The sequence below is a fragment of the Phyllostomus discolor genome, chromosome 10, assembly GCF_004126475.2.
Source record: "Phyllostomus discolor isolate MPI-MPIP mPhyDis1 chromosome 10, mPhyDis1.pri.v3, whole genome shotgun sequence".
Classification (NCBI taxonomy): Eukaryota; Metazoa; Chordata; class Mammalia; order Chiroptera; family Phyllostomidae; genus Phyllostomus; species Phyllostomus discolor.
The window spans coordinates 77586888-77598962 of record NC_040912.2 but is presented as its reverse complement, the minus strand read 5'-3'; the positions used below and the strand labels follow the sequence as shown (position 1 = coordinate 77598962).

Genomic DNA, 12075 nt, shown 5'->3' with positions numbered 1-12075 from the left:
AGGACTTCCCCTCCCTCCTCTCCACCTCACTTTGTAACGTCACTCTCAGGGACCTCGGCACCCACTTAGATACACAAGTAAATGCCCTGGCCTCCTGCGTGTTCACATGTCACACCCGGAATGTTGCCACGCCCGCAAACCGCACCCGCTCCGAAATGTCAGCGCTTCATTCTCTGACCCCTGTTCCTCCCTCATCTGCTTCACCCGCTCAGGTACGCCCACAGCACGGGGCCTGAGCTCATCGCCTGTCGGCTGTGTTGTTCCCTCCCGTCTCTTACTGTCCATTACAATCCCGGCCTTGCAAATACCCGCGAGCCCCTGCACCCTCTCCCACCATCCTACTCACCTACAAACCCCGTTCCCGGATGAGCCCTGCCCTCACTCTTCCCATGCCTCTGCCAGAGCAGCAGAACACCGCTGAGGGAAAAGTCGCGCTTGGGCTGATGGGGTTCACTTTAAATTCATGGTTTTGTGCCTCTCTTGGACACCGAATACTATTTGGCAGTCACGCTTCCCCCCACCCCCCAGCATCCTGTCTCTCACGGCGTGGTCCTCTGCCCATTGGCATCACAACCACTTGGGAACTTGTTAGGAGTGGAGACTCTCATGCTCCGTCCCAGACCCGCTGAATCAGAACCTCTGGCTGGCGTTGGCAACTGGCGTTTCTGACGCGCTAAGGTTTGAGAACCACCCTACCAGTAGGCTTGCTTTCCCATGTCCCAGATGAGTATTTCAGACCGTTCCCTTCCACAGAGCTACTCACCTTTCTTATTTTATTTATATTAGTATAGCTGATTTCATCTAGACTGGGTCGAGAAAACTGAAGCCGTCAAATGGAAATTTATCGTTTCACTACCCAAATTAAAAAATGTACCTATGGCTCTATCTGCCTGCTTCCTTCTGGCTTCACGTGTAACGAAGTCCGGGTCCTCGTTCCACAGGGGGTCCCAGATCAACACACGCGCATTCCCTTCCTCATCGCAAGGACCTGGTGAGACTGTAGAGAGGGAACAAACCAAAAGGAGCATTGGTATCAGCTCTGGCGTCTCCTACCTTCCAAGACAAGCAAAACTTTCTTGACTGTACCAGCTTCCTCCAGCAGTTGCCATATTTCCCTCCTCCTCCTCCTACCTAACACTCGATAGTTATCAACACACATAGCCACTGCCCTGCCATTCACTCACTCTTCAGTCAGCCCATCAGGCCCCCGCCTGTACCGCTCCCATTGAAACTGTAGGTTGAGATAGCCTGGGACTTCCGTGTTGTTGATTTCACCACTCAGCACAATCAGCCACTCCCTCCTTGCCAAAACAAACAAACAAATCGGAAGCCCTGTTGTATCTCCTCCTTGTTCCCCCCCCCCCCAAGTTGCTGTTACCCTAAACTTTTCTGTAAAATTGTAGTAATACTTTGTATCTAGCTCTAAAGTTATATTTAGTTTCGCCAATTTTTTAACCCTATAAATAAAACCATATAAGTAGTCTTGTTCTTGTTTTTTTTTTTTTTAAGATTTTATTTATTTATTTTTAGAGAAGGGAAGGGAGGAAGAGGGAGAGAAACATCAATGTGTGGTTGGTGCTCTCACGCCCCCTACTGGGGGACCTGGCCTGCAACCCAGGCATGTACCCTGACTGGGAATCGAACTGGCAGCTCAATCCACTGAGTCAAACCAGCCAAGGCTGTTCTTGCTTTTATTGTTCAGTATTATTTTTAGACTAATTCATGTTAATGTACATATTATATAATAAAATATAATACAATACTCATTCACTGATTTTTAGTGCCTTTTAGTATTCCATTATACGAATATTCCATACCTTATTTATTCATACTACTGTTCACAAACATTTGCTTGTTACCTGTATGGAGCCAGTACCAAAGTCCTGGTAGGGGCATTCTTATGAACGCATCCTGATGTATACGTGTGTACGTCTTCCCAGGGGCAGTGCCTACTGGCACCACTGAACGTTGCACATTGAAAGCTGTGGGCATGCTTCACTTCACTTGGTAATGCCATACAGTTTTCTGATGTGCTTGTGCCAATTTACACCCCTCCACGTGTTTGCTACCACTTGTCAGTCTGGTGTGTCTGGAGTGATAATTCTTACTTGATTCAGCATATCCTGAATTACTAACATTTGCACATGTTTAGAAGCTATCTGTGCTACTTTTTCTGTTAAATACCCATTTAATTCTTTTCTCTGTTTTTCTAATGGGATGTTTTCTTACCTATAGAAGTTTTTTAGAAATATTTTTTAGGTAGTAATCTTTTGTGACTGTATATGTTGCAACTATCTTCTGATTGTTTTTCATTTCCCTTTTGGTTTCTTTTTTTTTCTGCTTTTTACTTGAAAATAATTGTAGATTTACAGAAAAGTTGAAGAGGTGATACAAGTTCATACACCTTTCCTGCAACTTCCCCTAATGTTAACATCTTTTTTAAAAGATTTTATTTATTTATTTTTAGGAAGAGGGGAAGGAAGGGAGAAAGAGAGGGAGAGAAACATCAAAGCGTAAGAGAAACAATCAGTTGCCTCTCATATACCCACAAATGAGGAATTGGCCTGAGATGCTGGCATGTGCCCTGACCGGGAATCGCACCAGTGACCTTTTAGCTTGCAGGCTGGCACTCAATCCACTGAGCCACACCAGCCAGGGCCCCCCTAATGTTAACATCTCACATAACCACTGCACATTTATCACAACTAAGAAATGAACACTGGTACAATACTATTAACTAAGTAAACTGCAGATTGTTCATATTTTGCCAGTATTTCCACTACCGGTCTCTTTTGTTCCAGGATATGACATTGCATTAATCATGTCTGACAGGTTTCTTTCAACCTGTGACAGTTTCTTAGTCACTCCTTAATTGTTCATGACCTTAATGGTTTTTAAGAGTACTGGCTGGATATTTTTGTAGAATGTCTTTCAATTTGGATGTGTCTGGTGTTCTTTTATGGTTACACTGGGGTTAGGTATTTTTAGACATAAGACAAAGGGGAGGTTCCCTCTTATCAGGGGACGTGATGACTGATGGCCAGTCACGACTGAGTCATGGATGTCGTTAACCGTGACCAAGTGGTTCAGATGATGTGGCTTCCAGGTTCTCCACGGTACTGGCTGACTTTCCCTTCCCGTCCTCCCTTGGAGGAGAGTGGCTAGGACCGACCCACACTCCCATGGAAGAGGGGAAGACTGTTTCTCCTGCAGGAGGGGAGGGTGTCTATATTGTTTGGGATTTTCTTGTAAGGATGATTTGTTTCTCCTGACCCATTTATTTCTCTTATTCAATCATTTATCAGCATGGACTCATCGATATTTATTTTACTCTTCTAGTCCCAATGCAGTATTTTTTAATTTTGTTGCTTAAATTGTTCCAGGTTTGGCCACTGGGAGTGCTTTGCCTCTGGGACTTGTCCACCCTGACTCCCTGCCACTTCCTTACTTTCCGGGACCACAAATGTCCAGGCTCACCCTACGTTTTCCCTGCATCAGCGCTAGAATCAAGTCATTAGTCCAGGGATCCCTGGTTCACTGTGTTGGAGAATGGCTGGGTGCACCCGGGGGGGGGTCGCGGCTTTTTGACCCTCTCAGTGGACAGAGCTCAGAAACACATTTATGTTCTACCCCACGTGCACACACAGACCTACATATTTATCTATATGTATGTGTATGTAAGGCAGATTGAAAATTGATAACCCATACCCTTTTGAGACACAAGTTTACCACCTACACTGTTTATACACGTAGCTTTACAGTCTCCAGTCAAAGAACTAGTTTCCAGTGGCTTTGGCCCACTTTCTCCCCCCTCCCCCATTTCTTCAGTGACGTTATGTTACATGCATTTGTAACACAGGTAAAAGGTATTTCCATAGCCCCCATGACAGCCCAGGATTTCCCAAACATCTCAGTTGACTGTAAGTGCCCCGCTCCGCCCCAAATCTGCACTAAGAAAAATTAACCCTTTAAGGTGCACAATTTTATGGGTTTCGACAAATGGTCTTAGACACTCACCACCCCAATACCATGTAGCACAGTTCCACTGTCCTAAATCAATTCCTCACCCTTCCCTCAGTGCCGGGGTAACCACCGACCTGTTTCCTGTCCCTATCAAACACTATGTGGCCTTTCACTTCTGTCATTGAAAATGTCCGTGTTGCGTGAATCAGTAGCTCATTCCCAGTCTTTGCCAAGTGGGCCCTGTATGGATGAGTGACGGTTTGTTTATTCACTCCTTGAAGGATATCTTGGTTGTTTCCAGTTTTGGGTGTTTATGAATACAGCTGCTATACACAGTTGCGTGCAGGTTTCTGTGTGACCACAAGGTGTTCGTTCTCGGGGGTAAGTAAGACGGGAATGGCCGGGCCATGTGGTAATGGGAGCGTCCAGCTTGAGGAGAAGTGGCTGGACTGTATTCCGAAGCGACAGTGCTGTTCCGCACACCCATGGGTGACGGATGGGAGCTCCCTCTTAATATTTGCTGCCGTCAGTTTCTTTTCAGCCATTCCAACAGGTGTGTGTGAGGGTATTGCATCGCAGCTTTAATTGGTATTTACCTAATGACTAATGAACATCTTTTTATGTGTTTGTCATCTGTATATTCTCTTTGGTGACTTTTTTTTTCTTGTGGCTCCTTTGCCCTCTTAAAAATTGGGTTATCTTTTTATTGTTGAGTGTTAAGAGGTGAGTTTTCTTCCTTATTGAGCCGGCTAGGATTTCTATGATTATTGCGATGTTCGGTGGAGTGAGGAGAGTACAGCTTTGTCTCGTTCCCAAACTGAAGGGCGAAGCATTCCGCCTCTCCCCGTTAATTATGATGTTAGCTGAAGGGTTATTTGGGTATTTCATTTATTAGGTTAGGAAAGTTTCTTTCTATCCCTGGTTTGCTGAGATGTTTTAAAATTATAAATGAATGATGAATTTTGTCATGAATTTTCTGAATATATTGAGAAGATCATATGGTTTTTCTTATTTACTGTCAATATGGTGAATTGAACTGGCTGATTTTCATATACTGAAGTAGCCATGAGCTGAATCTCACTTGATTGTGATATATTATCCTTTTTCTAAAAAAAGATTCTATTTATTTATTTTTAGAGAGGGAAGGGGGGGGGGAGAAACATCAATGTGCAGTTGCTGGGGGTCATGGCCTGCAACCCAGGCATGTGCCCTGACTGGGAATCGAACTTGCAATGCTTTGGTTCGCAGCCCATGCACAGTCCACTGACCTATGCCAGCCAGGGCATATTATCTTTTTTATATGTTGCTGGGTTGGTGGTCATTAGGGATATTCACGTTACACCCGCAATGAGATGCCTCCACATGCCCAGTGAAAGGGCTATAATGAAAAGGACCCGTGACGTGACAACAGTGGTTGGTGAGGATGTGGAGAAACCGAAACCCTCATATACTGCTGGTGGGCATGTGATCTCGTGCAGCCACTTTGTAAAACAGGGTGGCAGTTCCTCAAAATTCTAAATATTGAGCTACCACAAGGTCCAGAAATTCCACTCGCAGGTCTACCCCAAGAGAAACAAAAACACATGTCCACACAGAAGTTTGTGTATGATGTATAGCAGTATTATTCATGATAGCCAAAAAGTTTAAACTATCCAAATGCTCATCAATGGACATATGGATAAACAAAATGTGGTATGTCCATACAGGGTACTAGTACTCAGTAATACAAAGAAATAAAGAACTGCTGGTACATGCTCATCAACATGGAGGAACCTTAAAAAGTGTCCTGAGTGAAAGAAGCCAGTCATTTGAGTCGTATGCCTTGTATGATTCCATTTATGTGGAGCGTCCAGAATAGGCAAATCCATAGAGAGAGACAAAGAGATTAGTAGTTGCCTAGCACATGGCTTTTCTTCTGCTATGTCTGCAGTGTGAGAGTCCGTGTTAATCTATTAAGAAGTTGGGCTGGGTGTACAACTGGTTGCCCCAGCTCTCTGCCACTCTCCCACTGAGATCCCTGCACCAGAGACGCAGCAGCACCCCCACTGCCCACACCTGCCATGCACTTGCTTGCCTGTAGCCAGCCCACCAGGTTCGTGACCTCCTCTTCCTACCTCAGGACGTTTGGCACCCCGGCACCGCCAGCCGGCCAAGCTCCAGGCAGAGCCACGTGACCATGGCCACTGGCTCCTACAGCCTGGGCAGCGTATGGTGCCCCAGCACCAGCCACAGCACGTACATCTCCTCCGGGGCACTGTGTACTCTGTGCACTCCTTGACCTTGCACTTGTGGAGCAGTGTTGCCGGCGTGCAGCTGCTGCAGGACTCTTACAGACTTCTCGCTGTCTGATGCCATCAATACCAAGTTCAGAACACCCACACCAACGAGAAGGTGGTACTGCGGCAGCTGAAGGACTGCTTCACCAACCACATCAACGAGTTGCACTTCCTGGAGCAGCGAAACAAGATCTTGATGGCTGACGAGCAGCTCGAGGGCCAGGGCAAGGTGCACCTGGGGGACCTCTAGGAGGAGGAGATGCAGGAGCTGCGCCGGCAGGTGGACCAGCTCCCCAACTCAAGGCCTGCATTGAAGTGGAGCTTGATAACCTGGCTGAGGACCTAATGCGGCTCCGGGAGAAGCTGCAGGAGGACATGCTTCAGAGACAGGAAGCCGAGGGCACCCGCAGTCCTTCAGACAGGATGCCTCCAGTGCTTCCTTGGCACGACTTGACCTTGAGCATAAAGTGGAATCCTTGCGAGAAGAGATTGCCTTTGGAAGAAACTCCATGACGAGGAACTCCAGGAGCGGCAGGCCCAGGCTCAGGTGCAACACATCCGAGTTGATGTGGACGTTGCCAAGCCTGACCTCACCGCAGCCCGGTGTGATGCACGTCCACAGTATGAAGGCGTGGCTGCCAAGAACCTTCAGGAAGGCTGAGGAATGGCACAAGTCCAGGTTTGCTGACCTCTGAGGCTGCGAACGGGAATGACCATGCCTTGCACCAGGCAGAGCAGGAGTCAAATGAGTATGGGCAACAGGTGCAGTCCCTCACCAGCAACGTGGATGCATTTGGAAGAACCCAGTCTCTGGAATGCCAGATGCGTGGAATGGAAGAGCCCTTTGCTGTGGAAGCTGCTGACCAGCAAGACACTACTGGCCACTGCGAGATGTGGTTCAGAAAATGAAGAAATGGCTCCTCACCTTCCAGAATACCAAGACCTGCTGAATGTCAGGATGGCTCTTGACATTGAGATCGCCACCTACAGGAAGCTGCTGGAAGGCGCGGAGAGCAGGACTTCTCTGCTGCTTCCCAACTTCCCTTCCCTAAACCTGAGGGAAACCAATCTGGAGTCACCCCCTCTGGTTGACACCCACTCAAAAGGGACACCTTCGACTAAGACAGTTGAAACTAGAGATGGACAGGTCCTCCATCAACGAAACTTCTCAGCATCATGAGGATCTCAAATGAAAACTGCACACCCTTGGTGCGGCAATATATACCAGAAAGAATAAAAACGAAATCCATGTCTTCAAGAAACAGCTTTCAAGTGCCTTTCTGCAGCTTTTCAGGAGTGCAAGATAGATTTGAAATAGGAGTAGCTCTAGTTCTTTTTTTTTATTTTTTAATCCTTACCCCAGGACATTTTTTCATTGCTTTTAGGGGGAGAGGGAGGAAGGAAGAGAGGAAAAAAGAGAAACATTGATTCAAGAGAGAAGCATGGTTTGGTCACCTCCCATCTGCACTTGGACCAGGGATTGCACGCACTGGGACTGGGAATTGAACCCTCAACTTTTCGGTTATGGGATGAAGCTCCAACCAACTGAGCCACACCAACCAAGGCATAAGCTCTAGTTCTTAAACCAAGACTCCCAAGAGATTGAGAAAAACAGATTACAAGGTAATCTAGTTTATGAAGAAGCCTGTGCTAGAATCCTTTTTAAAAAGTAGTTTTGAGCCCTGGCTGCCGTAGCTCAGTGGATTGAGTGCGGGCTGGGAACCAAAGTGTCCCAGGTTCGATTCCCAGCCAGGGTACATGCCTGGGTTGCAGGCCATGACCCCCAGCAACTGCACATTGATGTTTCTCTCTCCCCGCCCCTAAAAATAAATAAATAAAATCTTTTTAAAAAAGTAGTTTTGAATACCATAAAAACTGTTTTTTTTTTTCCCCAACAAGTACCTGATCAATTATTTCTGCTTCAATAAATATCTGGAAAACTAAAAAAAAAAAAAAAAAAAAGCATAGCCCCAGAGGCTGTGATGTATAATACCTGATTGTTTCCCTGCTTGGCTGCAGGTCTTCCCTGCTGCTCCCCAGAGAGCCCTCGGAGCTCCCTCCAGCTGCATTCCCCTTAGGTGTCCTGCACACTTGCCAGCATTTGCGTTGGTGGCGGGGAAGAAGGGCACTCTCCGACTAACGTCGGCCGAGCATGGGCACTGGAATGCGGGACTCAAGGGTGTGGCTTCACTAGTGTTCTTGCCTCTTTCTAGAAGTGAGGCTGGGCTGAGCACGTACGTATTCCTGCCCTCTCCAGGGGTAAACAGCGCTCATTTTCCTGTTTCCTTTCCCAGCTGCAACGGGTTTCCACCACGGCCTTTGGGCTATAATTGTTGGCCTGTCTCCTGCAGTTGAATTCTTTGATTTCCTAGCAGAAACAGGGAACATGAATCTGGGCAGCGTGTCATTGGTGGCTGTCACTGTCCTTCCCCAACTGTGGTGGGTTCCCACCAGTGCCTTCAGGCTGCAAATTGTGTTGACTTCCACTGCCAAGCAGGGCTTCTGTTCTCCCCCCACAGGTGACAGGGGGCCGTAGGGAGTCCCAGCAGTGCCTATTGTTTACTCACCCCAGCCAACCCCAAAGGGGAACTTCCTCAAAGTTCTTTCCAGTTCCTGGGGGGAAAACCTAAGATTTGGAGCCTTCCAATGTCTGCAGCTCCCACAGCTTCCCACGTTCAGCCCAGGCCACAGGCAGCCTTTACCCCAATGCATTAAAAGTGTTTAGCCTTCTTGCCCACCCTCGCCCCTGGGTAGCAGGTGCTCTGGCCCAGCTTCCTCCCTGCAGCTGCCTGTCTCCAGCCTTCCGGGTGGTCGCCTGCCCGTGACCTCAGCTTTCCAAGGGGTACAAGAGTCATTAATTTTCAGTTTCTCCGGCTTTTTTCTTGCCGTAAGGTTAGGTTTTCAGCTCTCTGTTGTCACTAGCTGGGACTCGAAGTCCTGTGGTCTCCTTTGATGGACACAGGTCCTTAATTCTGGTGAAGCCACATTTTTTTTGCCTTGGTTTGTACTTTTCATGTTGTGTAGACTGACAAATTCTTTTTATGCTACAGAAATTGCATGTAAGGTTAGAATCATTTGACCCTTGCATTGAGGCTTGGAGTTTCTTTGTGAGAGAATTATTAACTACCAATTTGATTTCTTTGTGAAAATAGGACAGGTGATTATTTCTAGTTCTTCTTCAGCCACTCTGTTAGGTTGCATTTTCTTAGGAATTTGTCCACCTCACCTGCTTCACATTTATCAACATTTGCTCATAATGGCCTATACTATAAATAGCTGTTATTGTTAATATTTTGTATTTGTGCCTTCTGGGTTATTTTTTTTCCTTTGATCAACCTCACCAAAAGCTTTACTATTTTATTAGTCTCTTTTTAAAAAGTATTTTATGTATTTATTTTTAGAGAAAGGGGAGGGGAAAGAGAAAGAGAGGGAGAGAAACATCAATGTGTGGTTGTGTCTCACGTGCCCTCCACTAGGGACCTGGCCGGCAACCCAGGCATGTGTCCTGACTGGGAATTGAACCAGTGACCCTTTGGTTTGCAGGCCCATGCTCAATCCACTGAGCTACACCAGCCAGGGCTATTTTATTAGTCTTTTTAAAAAACCAAATTTTGACCTTGTTTATATTTGCTATTGTCTTTTGGTTTCTATTTCATTGATTTCTGCTTTTATCTTATTTCTTTTAAAAAGAATTTTTATTGATTGATTTTAGAGAGGGAGAGGGAGAAAGAAACATTGATTCGTTGTTCTACTTATTGATGCATTCATTGGTTGATTCTTGCATGTGCCCTGACTGAGGATTGAACCTCCAACCTTGGCGTATTGGGATGATGCTCTAACCCACTGAGCTATTGGCCAGAGCTACTGTCTTTATTATTTTATTCCTCCCTTTTCCCTTTGGATTTATGTTGCAGCTTTCCATGATCAAAGTGAAGGGGATGTTAGGGACCAGACCTGAGAAGGTCCTAAAAGAAAATATGTGTAAGTTACAAAGTGGCCACACCCTCAGCGTGCCTATTGCTGCCACCCTGTCACCTTCCCCCCAACCTGTACCTCGAGGTCTCGAAGAAAGGTAGCTCCCTGTGATCAGCTGCCCGAGGAGGGAAAAGTTTCATTGATGTGTGTGACCTGGCCGGAGTGGGCAGCCGTGGATCTTAGCCCAGTTTAGGGGAGGCCCTGAAGGCAGGTGTACGAAGGTCCCCCAATGGGCAGGACTTTGAATAGGACATTTCATGGTCTTTTATTTTAAGGTAAGCCACACCGAGGTGAAGATATGACCAAATTCATAGGCAACAACGTATGAATTTTATAGGTAGATGGTTAGGGACTTGGAAGGACAAGAACGGAGGACCGGTGCAAGGAAGTACGTGGAAGGGCACCTGCATGACCCTCTTGGGATAGGTGTGGGGCGTGAGCATTTTCTCACCCCTGATACCCAGGTGGACAGGACGACCCACTGGGCCTTTCGGTCAGTTTCTTTCTGCATCCACCCAACGATTGCCCCGCGGGCTCGTGAACAAGCGGCAGCCATGGTGTAGGGAGGCGGCTAAAACAGACACATCCGGTTCAGAATGCGTTTTCCCAGCTGCCGTGTTCCGTCCGCCACATGGTGCATGGCCTTACAGAATGCCTTACCCACCATCACGATGCTGCACAGAGCATACAGCCTCACCCAGGAATTCACTCTAAGGCAACATCAGAGCGTGGACCTTACAGGATGTACTCGCCTCCCCATGAATCCTACATGGGCACCATGGTGAAGCGGCGGGGGCGTGGGTGGAGCCAGGGGGTTGCTTGGTGCCTCCTAGTCTCTTTTGTCCAGTTACAACAGCGAATGGAAAAACCTCTTACTGGCGGTGACCCTGAAGACTCGCTCCCTCGGAAATGAAGTCCGGTATCTGGGATGCGCGGCATCAGGGGTGCAAACCGAAGCCACCCCCGAGCTCGGTGCTGGTGGAGGTGACGTCCTTGCCAGCCGAGAGCAGGGGAGCAGTTGTGGGTGCTGTTTCTGGCACAAGCCTGGTTCTTGAGCCACCTCAGATGCTTTCACTGGCTAACTTTCTGTTAAAGCAGGGTTGATTTCTGCGGTCTGCAACTAAGGACCCTGGTTTTTGTAGTGGAATGAGTGGGGGTGGGAAGCAGATTAGAAGGTTCGGTGGTGTGCTCCCCAAAAATATATGTGTGAGTCCTAGTTCCCAGTACCTGGGGTCACACCGGATTGGGGTGAGCCTTAAATCCAATGACTGCTCCTTGTAGGAGTGGCGACACAGGCAGGCGGGGAAGAAGGTCGCGTGATTTGGAGTCAAAGGTTGGAGTGAGGCAACTACAAGCCAAGGAACACCAAAGATGATTTATTGGGAAGAAGAAGCAAAGATTCTTCCCTAGTGCCTTCAAAGGAGGTGCGTCCCTGCCAGTTTTGGGTTTCTGGCCTCCAGGACCATGAGACAGTACACTTACGCTGTTCCAAGCCCCCGGTCTGTGGTCTGTATCCTAGCAGTGCTGGGAAGCTAATACTTCACTCAGGGTACCCTGAGTCTACGAAAAGATTTGGTTGTGGGAATTGGATGCATGGCTGGCTGTGTTATCTATTGTGATGATTTAGCACAGGTCTCAGTTTACTAGGCCTAGAGGCCAGACATTAGTGGGCTGCCCATCCGTTTTGGTCCTAAAGAACACATGATTAGCCCTGGCCAGGTAGCTCAGTTGGTTAGAGTATCGTCTCCATACGACAAGGTTGCAGGTTTGATCCCCAGTCAGGGCACGTACAAGAATCAACCAAAAAACTCATAAATAAGTGGAGCAATAAACTGATGCTTCTCTTTCTCTCTCTCCTTTC

The 12075-nt window shown here is 47.3% G+C and overlaps 1 pseudogene; it reads left to right on the top strand.

The window, feature by feature from the left end:
• The first annotated feature begins 6023 nt into the window (after positions 1–6023).
• LOC114507344 lies at positions 6024–7544 on the top strand (annotated as a pseudogene).
• The last annotated feature ends 4531 nt before the right edge of the window (positions 7545–12075 follow it).